Raw genomic sequence first — 15,744 nt, 5'->3', positions numbered from 1 at the left:
AGGTTTTTCAATAATGATAACCCACACCATTGAATATAGGAGGCCTATTAATAGAGTTCCATTCGAGAAATAGAAAGTTTGATGAGATCATAACTATTCTTGAAGTTTCTGAACCTTATACAAGAATTAAGTTCTGATACCACTTGTTAGACAAGGGGCCTCAATAACTTAAGAGGGGGTGAATTAAGTTTCAAAATTTTCCCCTAACAAATTTTGATTCTCTCTTTAAAAGATATATACAGACTTAATATGCAGAAAAAGAAACGATGAACAATTTATTCGATGCTCTTTAAATGTGCAAAATAAAATTAAACTGCAATAATGTAAATGAGATTAGGGAAGAGAGAATTGTAAACTCAGTTTATACTGGTTCAGCCACTTCCTATGTCTACGTCCAGTCCTCAAGCAATCCACTTGAGATTTTCATTATCCTTGTAAATTCCTTTACAACTTCTGAACCACCTAGGGATACATTTCCCTTGTGTTCAGAAAAATTTACAAATCAAGAGACTCACTGCCTCTTGATTACAACAATTTGCTTTTGAAGTACGAAAGATTTTTTTCTCTCTTTAAGAGAAGAATAATACAACTTGAAGAACTTAGAAGAATTATTAATTGATATGCAAGTGTTTGGCCAAAGGTTTGCTTTTGAGAGAATAAAACAATGAAGTTATGAAAAACTCTGAAGATTTTCGAACACAAGTCACATATTTATAGACCTTTGGTGGTTTTTCAAACTCTCATGAAAGGATGTGACTTTTTAGAGTTATTTTTGAAATTTACTCATTGGTAATTGATTACGGATCTTTGGTAATCAATTACATAGTTAATTATTGTGGAGTCATGCTTTTTAGTTTGCATTTCAAAAAATCCCGTTACTGGTAATCAATTACACAAAGGTGGTAATGGATTATAACCTTTAAAATTCAAATTCAAACTTTCTGAAAGCTTTATAAAATTAATTTTTGCTTATGGTAATCGATCACCAAAGAGAAATATACTATTTTAAAAGGTGTAAAAACACTTTAAACTTTTTATAAGAGATTTTGAAAATTTAAGCATTCAAGGCTAAACCTTTGCAATCTTTTAAGAAATTCTTTTAACAAATAATGGATTATCATGAATCCTTTCTCTTGATCTCTTGATCTTGTCTTGAATTTGTAATAAACTTTGAATTGCTTCAATCTTTGACATCATCAAAACCTTCATATAGTATATACAATCACACTTTGGATCAAGACAATACGAGGTTGTTTTTAACTTAACTACAGATTTTTTGTTCTGACAAATTAATTTTAATGAAAGATACATGTAGTTAAATAACACAAGTTTGTCTCAAATTTCAAAATTGCAGCGATAATATTCTACTTCATTTGGATTTTGGACTAACCATTATTGAATTCACGCTTGACTTTAGATATTGCTAAATATGAGTGGAGTATTCATGGTCAACACCGATGCATACATTTTTTTTATCAACAAATATTAAATATTAAAATGTTAGTTTTATCCAAAAAAAAAAAAATTTATGACCTTTTTCTCATTTTCTTTTCCCTTAACTCCATCCACACATGACCCATACAGCTGATATATACAACATACTCCAATTATAATAATAATAATAATAATAATAATCAAGTAGCAAAAAAAGTGAATAAGAAATTACTAAAATAGTTCATGTTGCTAATCTTTATAAATTACTTGAGTAATAATACTAATATTAAATCTTGTTGAAGGCTATGACTACTGTAAGTCTATAAAGTATGTGTTTTAACTGGGTCCACATGAAAATTGCTGACAGGGATGCTGATGATTTAAGTATTTATATAACTATAATCATAATTAATAAATAATTAAATTATATGTAGGTATTATAACTATAAATAATTTTATATAATTAATTATTATTTTAAAAATATGGGTATAAATTGATTATGTATAAATTAGTTATATAACAAGTTATATCTCAAATCAATTATATAACCAGATATGAATAAATAAAAATAAACTACTTGAAATAACTATAATTTTAACACTAGTTATAGTTTAATTTTATAATTACTTTTATATAACTAATTATATAAAATTAATGATAATTATAGTTATTTTCTTAAAATTAGTTTTCTTGAGCAGTCCTGGTTGCCGAAAGTCTAAAGATTAGTGAAGTAAGTTGAAAAGTTGGCAGGTAAAGAATACGATGGATTTGGTTCCAAGATTAGCCAATACATATAAATTAACTCCTCTAGTGATAAGCTTATAAGGTTAAGGTCTTCGTTTATGTCAACACTAACAAGCATATGTTGCAGTGGCGGAGATATATACTTGTGAGCAGGGATAGCCATGGTCCCCTCCATTTTTTTTTTGGTTAAATAAGTATATGTATTTTTTTTTCTTTTAACAATAACATTCTCAATAATTAAGTACTTCATATATTTGATTGTTTTGGCGTATCAAAATACCATTGGATGTTACATATATCGCATTTAAAATAATTGGTGGAATCACATACATCTTTAAACGACAAAAGCAAAACAACAATTTACTATTACCTACAAAATTGTACTAAGATTCTATGGAAGAAAGAATAATAAAGTACGAAACAATCATAGTAAATTTATTGTTTTACAAAATTTTATTAATCTAGACCTATGTAGTAATACTATAAAGTAATGTGATATCAAAGAAAAGAATAAAATAATTTGTCAAGAATTATTATAATAAAATTGTATTTAGCTAGTCTATCTTTTCAGATTGGTTAATCATGACGATAAGAATACTGGATTTAATTTATAGTTAATTGCAGAAGGTTCGCTTCTCTAGCTAGCTCAAGTTCAGAAAGTTGCAAGGAATGATATCATGTTCTTTAAAACTCATAAAGAGCTAACAAATGCTGTGAAACAAAAATATTATTTAAACATTAAAATAATAATGTTCATGCCGTCAACGTGGCGGCATTGCTATCTCTTCAATCCACTAATGGCATTTCAAATTTAACGTTTTCATTGTCTGGAATCTTCTCCCTTGCACAAATATCATGGTTGACAATGTGGTGTGATTGAAAAAAGAAATGAAAGGTTTGAATTAGTTCATTAATAAAAATTAATATATAAATTAATAATTAATATTTGTTGATAAAAAAAATTATTGTGAACGAATTTGTGAGGGGAAAATGGAGTAAAGTTGGTTGCCATAGCAAAGATATGAGAATCCATATTAATTAGTACTTAGACGTATGCTAGTTGCCCACGTGCTGTTGTGCCACGATTTTTGTCTAGCTAGGTTAAGAAATGAGTGAACATCGTTCCAACATGCTGATCAATTCGTCTACGTCTAAGTGTCTAACCATACAAATTAAACGGGAGAGAAAAGTCTAGTAGTGTATGTTTTAAACAGAGTGGTTGAGGGTTCTTTTTCAGTAATTAGGAAAGTAAAATTGGTAAATTCAATTGATCTTGTGAGAAATTTTGGCTTGGTTGTGGGTACGTAATTGTGTTTTGCATTTTTGTATTTTATAGAATGATTTTTAAAATCGGCTTGTAGAATAAAATGAAAAGGAGAAGTTGTTTAATATAATGTTATTTAACATGATTTTAAAAAATGAGGTGGAAAATTTTGCTTAATAATTGAAGATATTTTAAAGTCAAATTATTCATGGAAAAGAAAGCATAATGGAAGCACCACCATTCCACCACTTTCAAGCTACGTAAATGAATATTTTGAATTTACAATTTCATGTATTCATGAATCTAAACCGTTAGATATCGGACAATTTGTACTTTACGTGTTTTTCTAAATTGTACATTTTTTTTTTATGGAAAATGAGATAATTTCATTCCATTTATAATGGTACGTAGAATGAATACAATAGGGGAATATAATAAAAAAATTGCACATGTTATCACACTCATTAATTTATTTTTTTAATATTTTGTCTTAATCATAGAAATGAATTTTTATCTCTTTTACTTTAATGTCTAAAAATAAAAACTTTATCTTTTTCATGTTTTATTTTCCAAAAATATCTCTCTTCATTGTCCCCTTTTCTTTAAAACTCATCATTTATATATTCTCTCTTAATTAACTATAGTCAATCAATATTGTTGTATCATCCTGTTACTATTGTTATTATAATTATTATCATTGTTATTATCCCCATTATTGTAACTAGCACTATCTTATGCATGATCGTTATTATTATTGTCACTACCATCGTAATTATTATCGTCACTAACAAGATTGATATCATTGTCGCATTCCCCACCACCTATCATAGCGTGACAAAATATTTGATAAGATTAACATTGATATTATTTTCATTTTATCATGTTCATGTTCTTATCTTGTTCTTATGTCTTTATTCATCTTATCACATCTTGATCATCAAATGAGCTCTAAAAAGTTTGAGTTTTTCAAAAATAGGAAATATAATAAATAATTCAAGAAAAAAGAGATAACTTTTAGAATTTAAAAAAAGTTTAAAAATCATACATTAATAATATAAAATAATTTTACATTATCATCTAATAACAAATAATTGTTTATATGACTTATAAATAATTATTATAAAAAGTCAATAAACTCAACATATAGTGAGTTTTGATTCGATGACTTGTAAAATTATTTTATATCGTGATTGTATAACTCTTTTTTTCTTACAAAATAAAGTTGTTTTCATGATTTAAATAAAAAATAAAACAATTAATTAATATAATAACATCCTTTACATAAACATACATGCATATTTTAGAAAACCCATATTTTAAATGTGTATTTAAAATGGAATTATTGAGATGAAATATCAACCGTATTTTCTTCCAATAATTTTTTATTTCCAGAATCTAGCTACATATCCCTACCAAATTAACAAAGGTACAGGTTTAATGAATCACAACACCCACTCCAACATGGTGTTTAGGTTCTGTTGATGGTTAGATTGGAGCATGACGACCCCAAACAATTCCTTCCCACAGCACAAATTTTGAACCTACACAGATTTGACTATGACACTTATTCAACTGACAACTGACTGAACTGAGGACATGGAGAGAAATGGAGATGAAAAAGACGAGGAGAGCAGCAGATGAAAATGAAATGAAAATGGTGGCTAATCAAAACTTGTATAGAATCTAAAAAATAGTATTTATATCCCTATATTATATTAATTTTCATACGTAAACTAGAGTAACTTTAGGAGTTATTTTATTTTTATTAAATTACATGATTTATCCTAATTTTATAAATTGAATTTTAATTTTACTTTTTACTTTTTAAAATATATTTCTTAATTTTAATTTCAAATTTAATTTGATTATTATATTTGAAATCTGAATACATTATATGTTTGGTACAGCAGTAGGTACTTGAACATTTGAAATTTTTTAATTAATTAAGGTCTGTAAACTAAAAAAAAATGTATTAATCTGGATCTTTGATTCTCTACAATTTTTTGTAATTGGATTCTTGGAGTGAGTTTATGACAACTAAAAACCATCACATAAAAAAAACTTCTGATGGTTTGATTAACTTCTCCTACCTAATTACAAAAGTTATAGAAGATCAAAGATTCAATTACATTTTTTTTTTAGTTTAGAGACTTAATTAAAAATTTTAAATAATTTAAAGACCTAGTGATGTATAAAACTATATTAGATCATATTAGAGATTTCTTTTTTAAATAACATTAATGAAATGAATTATTTTTAAAATAATTGCCACTATATTAACAGCTATTAGCTCTTGAAAACATCATAATTAAGTAGATATAGTCGTCTTTGTTTTTCTCAGTTTAATTTTGTAAAAAAGTTTCCAAAACTTGTTTTCAAAATTTTAACTGGAAATATTTTTTATCAAACAAGCTTTTTTGTTTTTATTTTTAATGTTTAGAAATAAAAAAATGTTTCAAAAAATAATAATAAAACATGCCCTTTATTTTCTATGGACACTTTAATATAATATGTGTATATTAGATAAAAGATTAAATTTCGCATTTAGTTCACGAACTATTTGAGAATTTTCATATAAATGTCTAGATTTTTTTTAATTGGGCCATGATCATGTATTTTTTGTAAGAAAAAAAAAAGAGTTCGTAGAGCTTTTAAAATCGCTATATAAATTAATTCTTGGAACTCTTTTTTTATTCACCACAAACCTATCTTTTAGATTGTGTTTGGTAAAGCAGTACTCCAAGAGCTTATTAAGTTTCTTTTACTAACTATAAGCTAGTTTGACCAAATAATTCAGGGACTTGCTTCAAAGTTTTCAAACAGTTCGAGACCAATGGAATTAACCTTAAATAAATTTATTTGAAACTAATTAACATTTGTCTGCTCACGCTTCACCACAATTATTGAAAATGTTAAATAGAAAAAGGATTAACTCTAATTGTATAGAATATAGTATACTAATTAGAGTATACATAAAGAACGAATAAATTAAATCATACTCTTTTTACTTAGTGGACATCTCAAACTTGAAATTTTTCATAAATAATCGAACTAACGTAAGGATAAGACAAATAAAGTTCAAGCTTTATGCTTACCAATAAAAATATATTTGTTATTAATTTTTTTTAAGCAAAAAAGGCCTTACACATTGTTTAAAAAATCTCCCATATCACTCTCTTATTTAAAATACAAAATATTTCTCTTATTTTTCTTACATTCCTTTCTCCTCTATTTACGTTATTTTCCAGTCCTCTTCTTTATGAGTATTGTTGGATTCACTTACTTTAGATACTATTGATTTTGATTACATAAATTATTGATCAATTTCTTAGTTTCTACACTGTACTCTGTTTCACAAACTCTTATTCCGTATAGTTCTTTGATGGTAAAGAATTAAAGAAATAACCCGTGACACTCATTATTTACCAATGCCATTTTACAAAGATGTGAGCAATCTTGGTGTTATTCATAATATTACCAGACATTCTTTATTCCCTCATCATTGCCTCTCTGGTTTGTGAACAGAATCGTCACCACAATTTCTTATCGATAAGTAAAAAACAAACAGTTACGAAATAGTTTGATAAGATATCACTTTCGTTAGTAATCTGAATATTCCTCACTTTCTAGCAAGTGTGGCAGTCACTATCTTATCAGGTGAGGCAAATTAACAATATTTTCTTTTTCCCAATTCTCAGAAAAACTAGTATATATATGAAATATTTATGGTGATGTGCTGAGGTGGAGGACTCGTTTTCACATATACGATGGACCACAAACATTAGTGATGCAGCTGAACTCTTTGCAGCGGTGAATCCACGTTATACTAAAGGATAACACTAGTTTCTCTGAATTTTTTTAAACAACTATGAGCATCTTCGATACGCATGGTTACATGAGTTATTTAAACTTAAGTAATATTGTTTAATAAATTTTTTTATTGAAACACATAATTTAATAGTGTATTACTTAAGTGAGTTATTTAAATCATCAATTATTGCTTAACTGATTTTAAACCAATAAAAAATTTATTTTTGTAACAATTTAATGTGACTCGTTAAATAATCTAATAACTTTTAATATTAGAGTAAATTTTTATGTAAAATTGTTAAATGACATTGTAGATTGGAGTATTTATGGGTCCAGATGATCAGGAAAATCAATCCAATCCAAATCGATTGATTTAGATTTTTAAGTATTTGTGTAAAATTCAACTCAATCCAATTAAACTTGTAATTGCTCTCTTATTGGTTTCAGTCATTCTAATTATTCGAAATCTGCAAACCATTCCCGCTTTCGGTCAGAATTTCTTTGAATATGTTCTTGAATTCATTCGAGACGTGAGCAAAACTCAAATTGGAGAAGAATATGGTCCGTGGGTTCCTTTTATTGGAACTTTGTTTCTATTTATTTTTGTTTCTAATTGGTCGGGGCTCTTTTACCTTGGAAAATCATACAATTACCTCACGGGTTTTAAATAAGTTGGTAAAGGGTTTTATATTATAGACTCATGATGCAACCCAATACGAAGATATATATTATTTTAATAATAATAATATTAAAAATAATAATAATAAAAAATAATCTTTGCAGACAATTGTTAAAAAAACATGTAGTACTAAATGATTTTCATTGTATAATGGGTCTTGAGTCTATAGTTCCAATAAAAAATTTGATTAAATATACATCATAAATGTTCTATTCTAATGTTTTGGTTGTATTCATATTTGCTTTGATTGTATAATAATAATAATAGCCCTCTAAGATTTTGGATTACAACTCTGTTTGATTAAGATTTTGGATCATTTGAAACTTTTCTAAATGCTAGATATTAATTGAGAGTTCGGATGATTTGAAAGTTTTTTAAATGGTAAATATTAATTGAGATGTTGGATTATATCTCATTTGTTTTCAGTAGTTTTTAATCGAGTATATTTTGTTGTTGATATTTTTTTCTTTATAGTATATAGGTTGTTTTAAACAAATGGCAAATAGAAGTCGTAATAGAAGTGTCCGTGCCTCAAGTCTTTTGCCACTCTTACTCCTCAATGTCCTAATGAACTTGCACGTGCTAAAGCTCCACCACTATAACAACAAGTGTAGGAACCTCCTACACAACAAGGGTCAAAAGCTCCAACTTCACATGCAAAGGTGCTAAAAAGAAAACATATCTGGGACTTTCGTGTTAAACTCAGCCCAACTCACTCGTGTACACTCCTAATTCTAATTGTAGGACTTAAAAATTTAAGATAAATAATCAATTTAAATAATTATGCATTGCAGATACTCTAATACTAAAACAAAAATAAAAGGAGATGTTTATTTCATGGAATCTATTAGATTTCAAGGAACATTATTCCTAAGAATATTAAATGGAAATAACATTTTGGGCTATTTCAAAAAAAAATGTTTGGTTAACTATTGAAATTCTTTTTTATATTTCTAGGAATATTTAAAATATATGTTTGACTCACACAAATTTTGTTAGGAATATATTTTATATTACTAAAATATTTTGTATTAAAGAAATTGTTATATTTTATATTAAACTCCAACTATACCATGAATCGATCATAAATGACACCAACGTCATGCATCATTCAGACATACATAAATATGAAATTAAATTCAAAATTAAAATACAATTGAAGATGTTTTGCATGATGTATAATTTTCAGGTGAGTATAATTAAGCGGGAATAAAATATAATTTACACAAATGACGAGAATAATAGAATTAGTAGGTAAATAAAAAAGTAGTGAAGTAGTGGATATTAGTAGTGAGAGTATAATAGTATTTTTATACCATAAAACATAGTCCTATAGGAATCCATATTCTCATCCATTATATGGAAACCAAATCAATACAAAAATAAAAAGAGTATGAGAATCTCATTTTCATGACTAAAAAATGTTCAAAAATCTATTTTTATTACTACCTTTCTAACAAACATTGAAAAACATATTCAAATGTCCATATTTTGGAAAATCCAATAGGATTCCGCGAAACCATCATTCCTAAATAGTATAGTTATTTAAATAAATAATATTATCATTTTGGCTAATTATAAATATTTTTTTCTTCCATATATTTTATGTCTATTTTTTTTAATGATATCACTTATCATATTGTTATTTTTTTTCTTATTCTTTTCTTTCTGTTTCTCTTTCCTTATCCATCCCAAAAATTGAGGTGAACCTTTAGAATTTTCCTATTGTCCCTTATGAAAACTACTATTGTAGGAGCACAACAGCAAGAATAATAAAATTGATAGCTAAGTAGAGAAATAGTAGGATATAGTAGATATTAGTAATGAGAATTTAATATTATTTTTATATAATAAATCACATTCTAACCGTATAGGAATTCACATTCTCATCTCCTTCTATAAAAATCAAATTAATACAAAAACAATACAAGCATTAGAATCTCATTTTCCCATAAAAGTGAAAATAAAATATGGTGAAGAATCTCTTTTTAATAGCTTCTAAATAATATATTCATATCTTCATATATTTGAAAATCTAACAAGATTCCGTGAAACAAACACTCTCAAATAGTATATTTTTCAAATAAATAATATTATCATTTTGGCTACTTATAAATATATTTATTTTTTTTCCATTTCTTTTATGTCTATTTTTTTAATCGCGTCATTTTGGATAATTATATATAGGAGTATATTCTTTTCACATTCCAATAAAAATCTTTTTCTTTTTACTTTTTTAACCAGTACCCTAATATAAAACAAATTCTCAAAATAATTTTATTAATATATTACTATTTCTAGACTAAAATATAAGAAAAAATATGTATATATATATATATATATATATATATATATATATATATATATTGTGAGATAAAATATAATTAAGCAAATTTCAACTAATTTTTTCCTATTTAATGATATCATCTCCAAAATATTTTTTTATTTAATTAGAGTTTTATTTTCAACAATTTTTTTTTTGTTCTATGCAATTAAATGTAAATGACACTTTAGGAAATAAGTAAATTTTTTAAATGAAATTATCAACATTAAATTATATTAACTTATTTTCTTAATTAACATAAATTAATTTTTTTCTTTTTTTATGAAAATTTATTTTTTCTTAGTATATTAGCATTTGAAATTTGTTATAATATATATCATTATATAAAGGAAATACACTTATTTGGTAACCATATACTTAGACTAAATTATCCATTCAATCTAAACCAATATTTAGAAAACCATTATTAATATTAAAATTGTTATTTTAATTAATTGGCATTAAAAAAACTCAACCTCGAGCTTGAATTTTAAAGCACTTTTTTCTATTTCCAGGACAAGAACAAGTGAAAATGTAGTCTGAAAAAAAAAAGTTAAATTTATTTTTCCACACAATTAGAACAACGAAAAACAAAAACAAATAGTAATGAATAATGGTGTTCGCCCTCGCTTCTGGGTCTGGCTCCACAACTTGTTCAGCCACGTTCAATATCAGCAGTTGGTTTTTACTTTCTGCACTTCCCTACTTGCTTCTTGCTCTTCCTATTTTCATTTCTTGAACAAAATTATCCTTAATGAGTCTCATTACTCCCTTCCCTCAAATGTTGCTCAAGAATGGATGTTCCATAATATACTTGCAATCCGGAATAGATACTCCAGAACACGTTTCGAAATGGGTATTCCAAAACACCTATTTCGAAAGAAAAAAAATCTAAAACACTTTTTTGGAAGTGTATAATGGAACACGTTTCGGGATTTATAAGTTCATTATGGAATATCATTCCATAACTCACTTGTAAATATGAAATGTGTTTCAGATTACCTATTTTAGAAGCCAAAATATATAAAGTTTTGTATTACGAAATAGGTGTTTTGTAGAACATTTTTGGATTTACAAGTGTATTAAGAGTATTGCATAATAAACTTGAAAATTTCAAAATATGTTCCAGAACACCAACACCAAAATCCAACATCCACTCCACAGAAGCCAGGCACACTCACACCAGAACCCAACACCACATTTGACCAACGCATTTTTAACCAAAAAATGTCCATCACTTACCTTCGTCGGTATCGCGCCTAGAAGGTTACTAAGCGAAACAATGTGACTATCGTGTGGGATTGCCGACTCAGGCAAGCCCGAGGAAATCTTTGCACGCCTCCGTTACCTTTTGGGAGGCTTACGCCCATAGAAACTATCTATCTGAGACTGTTCCTCGGCCCGTAGGTTTTGGCACAATGTTAGAATTCTAGCTCTTCTAGAGTGGTATCTCACTGATGGCTCTGGCCCCCCCAGATGGAGGCCTTCTTTGCCCTCTACCTAAGCTGCGCAGGAAAAGCCCAAAGTCAATCCCAGGAAACAGTGAAGCTTCATAGGATCTTTCTGTCCAAGTGCAGGGTCGTGCGGGGGTGCATGGGATTTTGAAGGTTCAAGGGAGGTGTTAGGGATTTAAGGTTGAGACATTTGGGGGAATGAGTGTTGAGATGTTGTCCACACAATAAAAATAGGAAGTGTAGGAAGCAGGTAGGGAAGTGCAAAAAGTAAATGCCTCCGAAAAAGACCCAAGGAGCACTTCATCCATGTGCAAATGTTTTTTTTTTCCTTCTTTCAGACAAAGAAACAATTACTCCATGTCTCCATTATAGTTGTCGTGCTAAGTTATTTTTACACAAATAAAGAAAATTTAATATATATACATACATACATATATATATATATATATATATATATATATATATATATATATATATATATATATATATATATATATATGAAACAAAATTTTAATTTGAAAAAATTATCCTTTTCATCATTAATTCAATTTTTGCTGTTGTAACCCATATTATTAATATTATAAGGAATATAAGTGAAAAAAGTAAATAATGTTACATTGAAAAACTAAAGTGACAATTATTTTGGGATAAATTTTTTCTTTTTATATGAGAATTATTATGGAATAGAAGAAGTACATAGAAATTTTCCTCGGAGTTGTCACTCCAATGGAATCTTGCCATAGTGTTAATGCCCACATTACTTCGACTAAGTATTGAAATAATGTTTTATGTTAACCCTATGGTATTCAAAAATTGAAGATTTAGAGCATCAAGATCCTAGAAACATCAATGATAGGAATTGAAGATAAAAGTCATCAACAATGAAGATTGAAGATACAAGTAATCAATGGTGAAGATTATTGGAAGTTATTAGCCGGTATGGATAGTTAGGAATCTTTGTCTATAAATACTAGTTTGTATTATGTGATAAGGGTCGAAACTTCTAAACACCCAAATATCCTCTTATGTCCACAGTCGCGATGCTCGTGGATCGACGAGTTAGTACAATGTTCTTAATCATTTCAATTCTAGTATTTTACCGCATTTATAGAGTAACTTTATCATTGTCTTTTACATTTGTTATACTTTTTCTAAATTTTCATCTCTGTCGAATCTCAATTTCTCCTCGAAACTTATTACTTTTTAAATTTTATATACCTTTCTATTCAAGCACTTTACTTTCTTCTGTACACTTTTTTTCTTCTAATGATACAAATTTAACACATTGGCCCATTGTAAAAGACCTATCGAGAAGGATAAAAGACCTCCAAAGAAAGTACTTGTCCCTTTCTTCAAATATCTGAGATTATGTATGTTGATGAAAACAAACACAAAATTTCATTGTCAACAGATAGCAAGATCTACAAACTACATAAGGTTTGACATAAATAAGACCCTGATTAATAGAAATATGGGACACTACATTAGCAAACCATTGAAAATCAATAATCAATATAGTTGATATAATGGTATAAGGTCTCATTGTGTTCACATGAGTGGAACAATCTATTTAAGGGGATAATTCATGTTCGATTTCTTTTGTATGTAAATTTTTTTTAAATTAATGACAACCATCTGTGGCGAAGAGGATTATCCAATGGATTAATGTACACTCATCATCTTTGGCAAAAACAAAAACCATTGAAATCAATCTATAACTCTAATTGTTCTATTTCTTTTTCAAACAAAAACAAATAGTAAAAAAAATTATGGTGTTCGACCAAAATAATTTAATTTTTCTTCTATTTTATTGGGAAGTAATAAGTAAATCTTAAAATGTTAGAACTAATTCATATATCTAATATATCTTCATTCTGTCAAAAAAAAAATCTAATATATCTTCAGATAAGAAAAAATGCAACAAATCTTAAGTTAATTTATCTTGTTTTAGATTTAAAATATTGAAAGAAAAAAAGACTAAATTATTAACATGGTATTTTATCTTTATTTTAGATTGTAATTTGATTCTTTATTTTTTAAAAGTTATAGAATGATGTCTTATTAAAAGTTATAAAATGTTTCTTTAAGTAATTTTTTATAGCATGCTTTAGGGTGCCTCTGAAATAATGTCCTTTTTAGTTTTTTTTTAAAGATAATCATACTATAAAAAATTACTTAAGAGACATTTTACAATTTTTAATAAATAAGAGATTATTTTTAACTTTTAAAAATTAAAAAACCAAATTGGAACCAAATTTCCCCTTAGAGTACAATGGACACTTAGCTATCTTCAAAGTGAATGTCTCACTGAAAAGAATCACTTCGCAAACTAAAAGCAATTTGTAGATGGCATAGCAAAGGGAATAAAACATAAAAATATACGTTGAGCGATCACATTTTATGCAAAGATTATAAAGAAGGAAAGAATGAGGTATTAAATGTGATTTTTGAAACGGGAATTAAAGATTTTATTTAATTAATATATATATATATATATATATATATATATATATATATATATATATATATATATATATATATATATATTAATTCCTTGTGTATACCGTAAAAAATTTGAATTGATGGGATATATATTATTAAGAAATTATTTTGTTCAAAATATTTGAATTTACACTATTGGTACAAAATATTTATTGATTTCGTGTTGGAACTTTAGTATGATTTTTTTCCCTCCACCTCCTCCTCAACCATATTTTTATAATATATAATGTACTCGAATCCAAGATTTTATTTAAAAAATCATATTCAATCTTACCAGAATATCAACTTATTAGTTTAACATGTAATAGTTGTATTTTATTAAAAATTTATTATTTTTTTTAATGGCACGATAGTAAATGTAAAAGAACATGTAACAGCAACCTTTATTTAAAAATTTACTTGAAAAAAAATTTAAATTCAAAATTTATATATATATATATATATATATGTACGCATATATACTATTTTTGTACTAAAAACAGATTAAATTTATTAACTTTTATTTTGATATGACTAGTTATTTTAATATGAATGCTTTTAATATAAAAATAAAAGGTAACTATTTAAAACCTATTAATTAGAAAATAAAAGTTCCTCTATATACTATCAAAATAAAAATTGGTATATTTCATTTTTTAATTAAATACAAATTTTGGTATATAATCAGAAAAAATAAATTTGGTTATATTAAAATATAATCTATTTTTAATATAAAAAATATATCAGTTTATTTTTATTTTGATACAAACAGTTACTTTTTTTTAGATGTATATACAAATAGTTACTTTAATATAAATCTAATCTGTTTTAATATTAAAAGATATCTATATTTGGATATCAAGTATAATTTGATACAAATTAATTAATATACCCGTATTATTTAATTTCCGCAATTGATTTCCCCCACTCAAATATACATTGATTAATTAATGTTATTAATTTGATTTTAAACTATATTGAAATAAATGTGTTGTAACGAAACGAATCAGCTACGAAGACTAAATGATCACACATGTATTCGAAACTTGTATGTCAATTCGTAATTTTTTTATATTATAATTGATATTTTTAGTATTTTTATAATATTATATATCTATTATTATAAATACTTAATGTACACTATTTTTAATAGTATTTTTTTTGTATATATAAGTACCATAATCCTAATTAAATTACAAAATAACACAGTTGCACACTTGCACGTGAATGAAAATTTTGGGACCGATTATTTTTAGTAAAACAACATTTTTTTTAATAAATAATTAGATTTTGATCCGTGCCGTACATGATTAACAGTTTAAGATTTTTTGTCTAAAAAATTAGTTTAAGATTTTTTATTTGAATTTTGTATATAATATAATATAATGTGTTATATTTTATTATCTTAGTAATTTTATAAAAATATAGTTTTATCATAATAATTTAGATATTAATGTGACCTCAGGTAAAATTTTCATCCTTCTAAATTAAGTGAAATTTTTTTACTTATTTTTTATTAATAAAAAATCATACCTACGTGCGATATTTTATATA

The sequence above is a fragment of the Glycine soja genome, chromosome 14, assembly GCF_004193775.1.
Source record: "Glycine soja cultivar W05 chromosome 14, ASM419377v2, whole genome shotgun sequence".
NCBI classification, from domain to species: Eukaryota; Viridiplantae; Streptophyta; class Magnoliopsida; order Fabales; family Fabaceae; genus Glycine; species Glycine soja.
The sequence above is the reverse complement of the archived record's forward strand: the minus strand, read 5'-3'. Positions refer to the sequence as shown.